Source organism: Ptychodera flava, chromosome 2 (assembly GCF_041260155.1).
Source record: "Ptychodera flava strain L36383 chromosome 2, AS_Pfla_20210202, whole genome shotgun sequence".
Classification (NCBI taxonomy): domain Eukaryota; kingdom Metazoa; phylum Hemichordata; class Enteropneusta; family Ptychoderidae; genus Ptychodera; species Ptychodera flava.
In genome coordinates this window covers 1296988-1308785 of record NC_091929.1, presented here as the reverse complement: position 1 = coordinate 1308785, position 11798 = coordinate 1296988, and the positions used below count along the sequence as shown (strand labels likewise).

General features: G+C 36.4%; 1 protein-coding gene across 1 annotated transcript in view; it reads left to right on the top strand.

Moving 5' to 3' along the window:
* The window catches only part of LOC139151207 (G1/S-specific cyclin-D2-like), a 94079-nt gene that overhangs the window by 75846 nt on the left and 6435 nt on the right, over positions 1–11798 (top strand). Inside the window, exon 2 of the mRNA XM_070723826.1 lies at positions 2525–2596. The gene's annotated coding sequence lies outside the window, so the exon portion shown is untranslated. The remainder of the gene's footprint in view (positions 1–2524; positions 2597–11798) is intronic.

The following is an 11798-nucleotide window of genomic DNA, read 5'->3' as shown; positions in this document are numbered from 1 at the left end:
ACATTTTTGTTAAAAACAGTTCTCAGTTTGCCAGAGATTGAAGACCAAAGAATATGCAGGAATGGAAAACTTGTGACCTTCTTGTGTCATTTCTCCAGCTTCTGGCTTCTAATGAAAAGCATGAATATGTATGGTTAAAAGTCAAAATGGTTATTAACCTGAAGTCAATTAAAATGTATGATTCTGTGATAATAAAGGATGAATTAATAACAGTTCAGTTTTGTTCTATATCCTTTAAATATTTTGAGAAATCGAAGTTAGCAATGGTGCAGTCTGGTGCAATCTGAGAGGTGTTTTCAATTTGTTTTACTAGTAAAGAACACCCCAAGGGGAGAGCACGAGAACTTCGCATCAAAAATTTTGAGAAATTGATCATGTGTGCAATGGTGCAATCTGAGGGGTATTTCAATTTATTTTGTACCAAAAATTGATTAAACCCCCTCCTCCCTCTCCACATTTTGAGCAACCCCCCCAAAAGTTTTCCATTTTTTGAGTGACCCCCCTCGCATTCCTCCGACCCCAGGCCGTAAATAATGACGGCTCCCTAAGTGAAAACGGCAGAATGCACCTTTAATACAGATATTCGGACTCTCAAACTTTTACATTTCCTTTTTAATCTATCACTTGTGGTGGGTCATTTCAAAGCTTTCAATTGGTGTAAGAAAACGTTTCACAGTTTCGAAAATCGAAAATTTTAATTTTCTTCATAGAGAAAACAGGGATGGCGGCCATTTTGAATTTAAAATATCGGCGCGGTAAATCTTGGATAATTTGTTTCTCTTGCAACAAAATTTGCACGGTGACCCTCGATTTTTAGTCTTGATTCGGAAAAGGAATGGTTGAAATATTCCTTGAGAAACATTTCACTTTCAAGCCGCATACCCCTTAAGAGCTCCCAATATTGCCTGAAAGACTACGCACTTGTTTCATCTTTGCGCTGACTAGGCCTATGTCTGACAGACTCTCACCAGTCTTGTAAAGTTATTATGTAAATCGGTATCTAGTACTCAAATGTTGCCTGTCGATGTTTCATCAGACGTCCTAAAACCTTATAATAGGCCTGATACTGTTACCTATAGTAATTACATCTAAGCTAAAGCCATACATCATTTGATTTAGCCTATACCACTTCGAGAAAAGACTTGCGCGGTGGTTTTCATCTTGCAGTCTCCGTTTAAGGGTTGCAAAACGGACGTCCTTATCTTGAACACAGTTCCTCCATACAAGGGACTGTGTCTTGAACTACTTCTCTACTCCAGGGTCACCTCCTTTCACGATCCTGGAATTGTAACGCGTTCAACGGTAGACCCCTCCGCATCTGTGGTTCAATCTTTGCTGCGGATCCCAGGCCTGTGCGGATCCGTAGCCCTACCACTCCCTTTGCTGATGCTGGTTGTGTTAGGGCAGCAACACAACCAGCAAAGGGAGTGGTAGGGCTACGGAACCGCAGCAAGTTCAATCTCAGTCTTGAGTGTCCGATGTGCTGGAAGCAACTCCCAAGACCCTTTAGACTCTCAATATTTAAAGGATGTTGGCAATGATTTATATTTATACAATAGCATTGATGCTGAGAGCTCTGAACATTTTTTTTTCATTTTTCCAAAAGTAACAACGGATAAATATGTAAATTCGATTAACATAGCTTCGCCCGGAAATTACATTTTGTAACATAAAACAACAATTGCGTTCGCTGTTCATCGACATAAATGTTGTACCACAGGGGACCCAGAAGTCTGGTGGTTGTTGGTGTTGTTGTTTGTATTGTTGTTTATGTTTATTAGTCGTATTACTGCTGTTTACCAATACAATTCCACGAAGATAACTATTGTGTTGTTGTTTGACCGGATGCAACTCTCTCCAAACGTACACTATCTTCACTTATACTTTAACATGAAGATAGTGAACGTTTGGAGACAGTTGCATCGGGTCAAATAATGATAGCGTCCTTGTAGTGTTTCTTATGACATCTACATTATGTTTGAAACAACAACGACACAATAGTTATCTTCGTTGAATTTTATTAGTAAACAAAAACAACACGACTAATGAACATAAACAACAATACAAACAACAACAAGAACAACAACAACAACAACCAGCCTTCTGGGTCCCCTGTGATTGTATCTGATAATCAACGATGAAAAGATGCACACTTTTTACAGATGATTATTCCTAAAGATAGCTGAATTCATTGGAGAGAATGGTTGAAATGTCTTTGCCACTCTACTCCCCTTTTATTGTCATATATGCCACATTTTCTGCGTGTCATGTTTCAAACACACTGGGGTTACAGTTTACGATGACTAAGGGTTGAAATGCCAGACTTTATTCCCTGGCCTATACATGCTCATTATACTCGATTGTGACGATGTTACTGTGTGCTGTTCATGTCAAAATTAGGACATATATATAGTGCCACACAATGTCAATGACTGGGGGACAGAGACGTTGCAATTATTACAGTGCCAGGCAATGCCAATGACAAGGTACATCGTTCAATGAACAAATACTTTTCGTTTGACAGGAAGATCCAGCTTAAGACTTCAGCAACATTCAAACGAGGACTGAACATCAAAGATAAAGATCTCCAAATTTGGTAGGTTTAACTAGTACATTTTGTACGGTTTTTGTGTTCTGGTTTCAATGAAGATACCACCAAATTGTTCTCAAGGTTCGCTTTCAGAATGATCCGTGGTTTACAGGAATTTCACACGTAGCTTTTGTCGGTTGCATTACTGTTACAATTTGTTGTCAATTTGACTGTCTCCCTCATTGAAGTGCGATCGTGCAGTGACTTAGATCCAGACAGTGTAAGATAGGTGTGTATTAGGATGGATATACTGATGTTTAATTTATCTTGCTCTATCACACTTCCCGAAGTAAATAAAAGTTGCAGTGATAAAGTGAAGCCTGGATATCGCCATCTCGATAACCTATTCAGTTATTATGCTCAGAAAACTCTACGAAATTTTATCTAAACACCAAATGGTAATTATAATCTTAACAAAAACATTCAATGAATATTTACGATCTACACGAACGGGCAAACAGATAAACAGACGGACGGACGGTCAGAAAGACAGACAGACAGATAGGCCAACTGACCGAGAGTTCTCTGTCTCTCTGATAGATAGATAGACAGACAGATAGATAGATAGTAGATAGATAGATAGATAGATAGATAGATAGATAGATAGATAGAGAGATGGTCGGTAAAAGCAGAAGAATTCAGTCGTAACACTATTGGAACTATTTTGGGATAATTGGATCTTCATATTTTTGAGATTTCTCAAAAATCTTAGGTGCCCTATAGCTAATTGTCTCAATATTATAAATTACTCATAAAAACAAGTGTGTAACGTAAAAAGAAAAGCAGATTAACTTACAGTTGCAGATTTTAAAGACATTACTTCACCATCCAATCATCCCAATTAGATCCAATCGTGTTTCGTGTAGAGATACTTGGCAAACTCTGACCCTAACCATCACGGTAAGCCGATTACCCGTACATGAGTGAATAGGTAAGCAGGTAGGTAGATATTGCGTAGATAGTGAGGAAATTTCTCTTTTTGTAGAAAATCAATTACTAACGAGCCTGCCTTGTTTAATGATTCTTTCTATAAGTATTTGGCTGACTCAGTAGTACATCGCTGTCTACACTTACAAACATTATTAAAGAAGAATGGGGGGACGAAAATGTAGGTAAAATAATTTTAACTTGTCATAGTTTTGGGGGAGGCTGTTTTCACTTTACACTTGAACTTTATGGTTTTTGGTTGACAGAGATTCTCCATACATTACAAAATACCATATCAATACAGTGTGTGTCCGTAGGCGATAGATGCGGCCATGAAATGCGATACGGAGTCTCTACGTGCGGCACTGTATGCAGTGATCGTTAACCCTTGAAATATGCGAGATCCGTCAGGTCAACCGAGTACACAGTTTTTGCGCCTCCTTTGATCTGTTATGAAATAAAAGTACAATCTATTGGGTGATAAATTCTAGGATTCATCTTGCATTTATTATCGGCAAGCAGTAAACAGTTTTCAACAATGAAAATCAAACTTCATGAGAATCGTTAATGGTGTACGCCTCAAGTGATTGTTTCTGTGTAATTTCTTTCGTTACGTATACTCCCTTGAGGAAAAAAAATAAAAAATTCGCGTCGTCGCATCATTTTTTAAAGAAAGGCCTAACCAGAAAGATTTCTTTTTATTTTTTGGCCTAACATCCTGACTACCAACTAACCAAGGATAAGTTGATACCAAACCGGTCGTGACTGGTTTGGCCACGCCCGCAGGGCGGCTATATGCAGTGCTTCTGAAGGGGCAGTACACCGTGACGGTTAAAACAACTACGAGGCTGATCGGATGCGCTATTTTGCGGGTTGCGGGCTGCGGGTTGCGGCATGAAAAATGTGTTTTTTTGGTATCATTTTCGCCAGTAGTTAGAATAAATGCTAAAATAGTGTCTAGATGTATTTGTTTATGGAATAAAAGCCGTGAACTTCTTGAATATTACATCTGGTAAAGCGCCACCAACGTCAGAATAGTCCACTTCCCATCCAACGTTCGCCGTTGCACAGCGCACTGCCGATCGAAGCTTTCGAAATGATATGACTGAACACGAATGACCCTAATAATATGAACACAAGACAGATTTCACAACAACTCGCTATATTAACTTTTTATGTTATGATTAGGATGGATAGTTTGAAACACAGTCGTTTGGAGAGCTATTCAGCGCTGGGACTATTCGCCCCATAGACGAGTGTATATAAGCGAGAAATTTCTCGCTTCTGTACACTCGTCTATGGGGCGAATAGTCCCAGCGCTGAATAGCTCTCCAAACGACTGTGGTTTGAAAGTAATTTCGGATCGTTGACAGCACAGATGAACTGGGAGATGAACTTCAAGTTCAGTTCGTTGAAACTCGGACCCCGACACGCCTAATAATTTGTTACTTTTTCATAGAATGCCATGCCCTCCCGGGCATGCCCTTCTCACACTTCAGATTAGTTCAACCGCCGATAAAAGCACAATTTTCAGAATCGTTTTCAATGCCGTTTAAAATTACTTTATTGTGGTGAACACGATAATAGTCCTGGGAAACTTTTCATATCACGCTGGATCAAATGCATATGGAGCGACTATCATACTGCAGGTGCAAGTCATAGAATAAGGCTTACGCTCATGATATTAGGAGATACACAATTATTGAGAGCTGCAGAACACAAACTCATCTATATTCCTATTAGATCGACTCCTGAAAATAAGTCAACGCACCGGCGCGTAACATGTTAGCGGAATGTCGTTCTCTGCGGTCGCGACCTTGGTTGAACCGAACCGGCAAAGTAAACTAAGTCCTTTGTGTACATCTTTTTTTTTTAAAGATTTCATGAAAAATACACGGCATTTAAATACACATCACTTCTACGCTTTTGAAGTCAAATCTTTCCTTACAGATTGCATTTAAGTAGGCATTGTTTAAATTTCTGTATGTGTTGTGAATAGATGCATTACAAAGAATTTACTTCCTATGGCCCGATACCAGAAATGTAACAATTTTCATTCCGCGATAAGTGGTGACATTTCCGAGGCGCAATTTTTTTTGTCAGTCTGGTATTAGGCCTATTTCTCACTCACATCCATGGCAAGAAAGAAAGTGATTTCAGATCCCAAACTATTTGTAATGGCCAGGCAGCTCGGAATAAATAATTGGTCCTCGGAATCGCCGCTTTTAAGTTTAGCAGATTTTGATTTTTTTTTCAGAAACATAACGTATTTTCACCCATTTGGTTTGGTCTGTTATAGCATCTTTAGTCCAAAAAATCAAGTTTACAGCACATATGTTTTCAACAGCCTTCAAATGTACAGTATTATGTTAAAATACACCATATAGTTGTGTTTCATTAATTTTAACCATCTTGACCTGATGTTGAAATATGGACTTGGCAGGAAAAGGGATACTGTACGATAGACCTGATCATGATTATTGATAATAGACACCTTCTAAAGGTTTTATTTCTTATATACTAAATGCCAATAGAAATCTAGCCATAATTCTAAAAACCCGCAGCCCGCAACCCGCAACCCGCACTTTAGCAGATACCGAGGCTGATACAGTTCTGTAAGGGAAATAGCCTAGAAACATTGTTCTACCCACTATAAACATGGCAGGCGATTTTGGATTTGGAGTGGCTTTGAATGTAGGGCTAAATAACCTTATTTTTTTATTTTTTTTATCTTTTATTTAAACTTTATTTAAAGAGGGAAACATCCTTAACAGAAAACCTGGTTAGCGTAAATGCTAATCTTCCCCAGGGCCCTCTATGACATACAAAGTACATAAAGAAATAAAATTACAAAGCACAAAACATACACTAAAAACATCAAACAAAGGGCAGTAAAATGATCAGTACAAACAATGCAATGTTCTTAAAAGCTTAAAGACGAAAACATTTAAACATTACTTGACAGGTGTGAATTTGCAGGGCGCAAAGATTGGCAGGAAGAATAGCAGTGATAACATATTACGATATAGACTTGGTTCAAGTCGGTGAATTTAAAAAAAAATCATTTATAATAGTTTCTCTTTTGTCTTTCCTATTTCGTACCAACCTACTAGTATTGGAATTTGGCAGCCCAGGCCAAGTTTTCCCAGCGATTGAATGCATGAGTCTGCGCAGTAGTGAGTTAGTTTCTGCCGGATTCCGGTGAAACTCCCCTGTATAGCGTTCACCCCACTCATCGCGTCCACTCGACTCACGCGTTTCACATGAAAACAAAATACAAACCATCGCGTTCACTCCACTCAAACATTCACAAATCACAGACTTGAACCAAGTCTAATTACGATACAACATGCTGAAAAACAGTCCGTTTTGTACGGTGGCCCCTACGCCACGGAACTTTATTACTTTTGAATATAAACTATAACTTTTCTTGACAATATCTTTAATATTTATAAGAGATTTTATTTCTCCACCGCGAGCTTTAATTTTGTACAGGAAATTTTATTTTGGAGTGAAAAGTTTTAAAACACTGAACAAAAAAACTTTAACTTTTAAAAAATGAACTTTAACTTAAACAAAATATTTATTTCTCAAAAGTATTTTTAACCTTACCTTTAAACAAAATATTTGTTTCTCAAAAGTATTTATTATTTTGTAAAACAAAAGTAAAAATTGTTCAAGAGTACCAACTCCCCTACACGTTATGGAAATTTATTACTTTTTAACATAAACTCTTGTTTCTTGACAATAGATTTAATATTTGTAAGAAATTTTATTTCTCCACAGCAACTTTTAATTCTGTATGGGAAACTTTAATTTTGGGGTAAACTGTTTTTAAAAACTTTTACCAAAAAAACTTTTACAAAATAACTTTAACTTTAAACCAAATATTTGTTTCTCAAAAGCGGTTTTTATTTTGTAAAACAGAGGTAAAAATTGTTCAAGAGTTTAAGATTTTTGCTGACCGTGAACTGTGTTACTTAAATGGATGAGCAGATGATATTTGACCCACTTGGAAAAGATGACGCAATTGTACATGTGGTTCAAAATCATCGACTGGACGCCGACATCAGCCATCTCATGTATCAATTGGTGTGTCCTTCGCAGCCTAATAGTGATACTAACAGACATACATTCGTATATACATACATATATACATACATACATACATACATACAGATAGACGACATGTAAATGAGATGCAAATTAACTGATTCACCTTATACAATGAGCTCGCTTTAGTATACCACATGAGAGCTAAAAATTGCCCCCCAAATAAAATTGCAGATTTCACCATAATTTTAATGTATCATATTACAATGATCCCTTGAAAACTGTATACCAAATATCCAAGCTATCGACTTGCAGTTCTTGAGAAAAATTTTTTGACCGAAAATGGCAAAAATTGCAGATTTAATCATAACTTCAAAATATCACATTAAGTTCATCTGTAGGAACCTGCATATCGAATTTCAAAGCTATCAGACTAGTATTTTTTGAGAAACACATTTTTTGACCAAAAATGGCAAAAATTGCCCCAAAAATAAAAAATACCGTCAATGACGCTGTACCTTCTCTAATGTGTGGCCAGGTCAGGTAATTGGTTGTTGGCATGGAGTTGTTGGTAAATAGTTGATGATGTAGGAGCATGAGGTGGGATATGGACCCAAATAACCCAAAAGATGATTTAATACATCAATCAAAAAAATTCTAAGCTACTGTATAAACTGCCTAAAGATAGTTCAATGTGGAAAAAAGTTAAACAATTCAGAAATAAGAATTAACAGTCCAAAATAGTAATGACGCACTTCCTTACTGACCTGAGTGCATGTGAAATACACAACCTGGCATCTGTAAATTAAATGTATACCAAGTGATCATTTTCAGTCACTTTTAACTGTTTTTAATGGATTTTCCAAAGAGTCCTGTGGAAATGATGAAAACGCCTATCTGGTCTTGTGTTTGTATAACCTCATGGCTGATAATTGTCATAGTATTGAAAAAAAATTGAAAGTGAAGAATTACTGTTTTAATAGGCATATTTTCCTTGAAATACATGACCGTGTAAAGAATATATGCTAAAAGTGTTTAAGAGTAAATTTCTTTTCAAAAAATAATTTAATTTGTGACCAAAGGATTTTTATTCTTTGAGTTTACAAATTCAAACATTGCAATTTGTTCAATCATCTTATGCAGTGCAAAATTTAAAATGACTGAAAAACAACAAAATTGGCAGAATTACAGTCTTTGTGATGTAAAATTATGGGTTGACATCACGATAACTGTTAATCTGTTTGAAGTACTAATATACTATAATTTAAAAAAGAAAAATTCATGCAGAAACGGTAAAATATATTGTCAGCAATGTAGTGTTAATTTTGACTTTACATCAAATATGCCTTTGCTGGATACCAAATATATAGGGCGAAATATCAGCCATGTTCAGCAAAATCCACACAACAGCATTGATCCTTTTCTAATTTGATTTGATTTGCTTATGTTATCCTTGTATGACAGTCAGTACAATATGGAACTTGAACACAACACAGTGAATAAGTATGCTGTAAATGAAATGGTGTGGCTGCATCCACATGCAGCATAGAGTGCCTTTGTCTCTCACCCCTCATTTCCAACCTGTCCCATCCCTGAAAAAATAGTTTGGTCTTATATTTATAATGTTAATAATTTCTGTATTTGTTAAAATGTGCGCATCTCAAAAACTTTTGATCATAAACATTTTCATTGTTTTTTATAGCTGACCAATCAGTTAACCTGTTTATTTTGAATATTTGCGCATTTTTCCTCAGTATTTGACATTTTCTGAATACCTTCTTATTCAGTTTGTCATTTTCTAAAAGTTTAAATGCTCTTGTGTGGTCAAGCTTTCCACAAGCATCAAATGTGGTACTTCATATAGGAGGGTCTGCCACTAGAGGGCGGGCATCATGAACACTCCTGTGTTTGTTAGTTATTTCCTCCACATAAACTTCTGATTGTACTGTAAACTTGAACATGGCCGACGTCCGATTTTCCTGTCTAAAACTTTCACTCATTTTCGTTCATATGACTCTGAAACTCCAGGAAACGATTGGGAAGAAAGAGTTATCTTGAAATATTGAGGTACTCGCCGATATTTTGCAAAATTAAATGAGAAAATGCAAGGAAAATGCCGACAGGCTTACACAATGACAGTTTTCAGACTCGGAGGCATATGATCTCTCTGCAGATTATGCAACAGGCCTACAGATCACGTGAGGCCATAAGGGGATATCCACGCAACTCAGTACCAAACACTAGCGCTCACAGAGTGAGCAAACACAAAGTGAGTACCCCTAACGTCAGCTCAGTAGTCTGTAATAGATTTTAGTCAACTAAGAAACCTTGGAGAAAGCTTAACACTGTGGCTATGCCGCTAAGTCCCTTTTGATTTTTGTCATAGCTCAAAATCGTTCTCCCACACCGCAACCTGAGCCATGAACACCCCCACCAGTTTATGATATGACCCATCACAATGGCATGCCGTCAACGGATCTTGACAGACGGAAGTCTTGACAGACGGAAGTTCTTGACAGCAGCATATTGGTTTTCAACTCTAATACCTTCTCTGTCTATAAATAGACACGAGAAGGTAAAAATTACAAATTTCATCAGAAATTCAATATATATTACTTAGTTTATCTATAGAAACCTGTACACCGAATTTCAAAGCTAGTAGACCAATACTTTTCGAGAAACACATTTTTGACCAAAAATGGAAAAAATTGCCCCAAAAATACCAACTATACCAACTTTCAAAGCTATCAATCAGACCAGTACTTGGACCAAATATATATAACTTAGTTTATCTATAGAAACCTGTATACCGAATTTCAAAGCTAGTAGGCCAATACTTTTCGAGAAACACATTTTTGACCAAAAATGGCAAAATTGCCCCAAAATAAAAAATTACAAATTTCATAAGAAATTCAATATATATTACTTAGTTTATCTATAGAAAACTGTATACCGAATTTCAAAGCTAGTAGACCAATACTTTTCGAGAAACACATTTTTGACCAAAAATGGAAAAAATTGCCCCAAAAATACAAAATCGCAGATTTCATCATAATTTCAAAATTTCACATTAAGTTTATCTGTAGAAACTTGCATATCGAATTAGAAAGCTATCAGACCAGTATTTTTTGAGAAATACATTTTTTGACCAAAAATGGAAAAAATTTACCCAAAAATACAAAATTGCAGATTTCATCATAATTTCAATAAATATAATTAAGTTCATCTATAGGAACCTGCATACCAAATTTCAAAGCTATCAGACCAGTACTTTTTGAGAAATACATTTTTGACCAAAAATGGCAAAAATTGCCTTAAAAATGCAAATTTGCATATTTCTGCACAATTTGAACAAATCTGAAATAGATCATCCCTAGGGACATATGTACCAAATATCAAAGCTATCTGACTGGTAGTTTTGAAGAAGAAGATTTTTAAAGATTTTTTTACCAAAAACGACAAAAATTGCCTTAAAAATACAAATATGCAAATTTCACCACAATTTGAACAATCTGACTGAAGTCACCCTAAGTAAACTGCATATCAAATTTCAAAGCAATCGGACAAGCGGTTTTAGAGAAGATTTTTTTACCAAAAACAGCAAAAAATGCCCCAAAAATACAAATATGCAAATTTCACCACGATTTGAACAAACTTAAGTGAGGTCACCCCAAGTGAACTGCATATAAAATTTCAAAGCAATTGGACTTGTGGTGTCCGAGGAGAAGACAATCGTTGATGGGCGATGACGATGGACGACGACGACGGACAATGACGGAAAATCAACCTATTTGATAAGCTCTGCGTCACTGACAGCAGAGCTAAAATGTTTGGAAATTTGGTTTGAAAGGTTTCTGTTTCTTTCTATTGTCATATTTTTTATTTATGGAATTGTTTGCTGTGTAAGTCAAGTAATGGCCTACATACAAATTCCTGGTTTGATGCTTGAAAATTTGGTTTGACCTGGCAGACAGATGACAGATGTACATATGTGATGCCACAGGCTCCTTGATAGGTTTTTGCTTGGAAGTTTCCCCATTTGTCTATGATACTGCAATACTTGTTTAACTTGGTGGCAGTTTTGGATATACCATTATCATGTGGGTGTGGCAGCATCATTACCAGTGGAAGCTCTAAAGAAGGCCCATTCTTACATGTTACCTTTAAACACAATTGGAGCTAATTTGGGATAATTGGATCTTCATATTTTTCAAATTTATCAAAAATG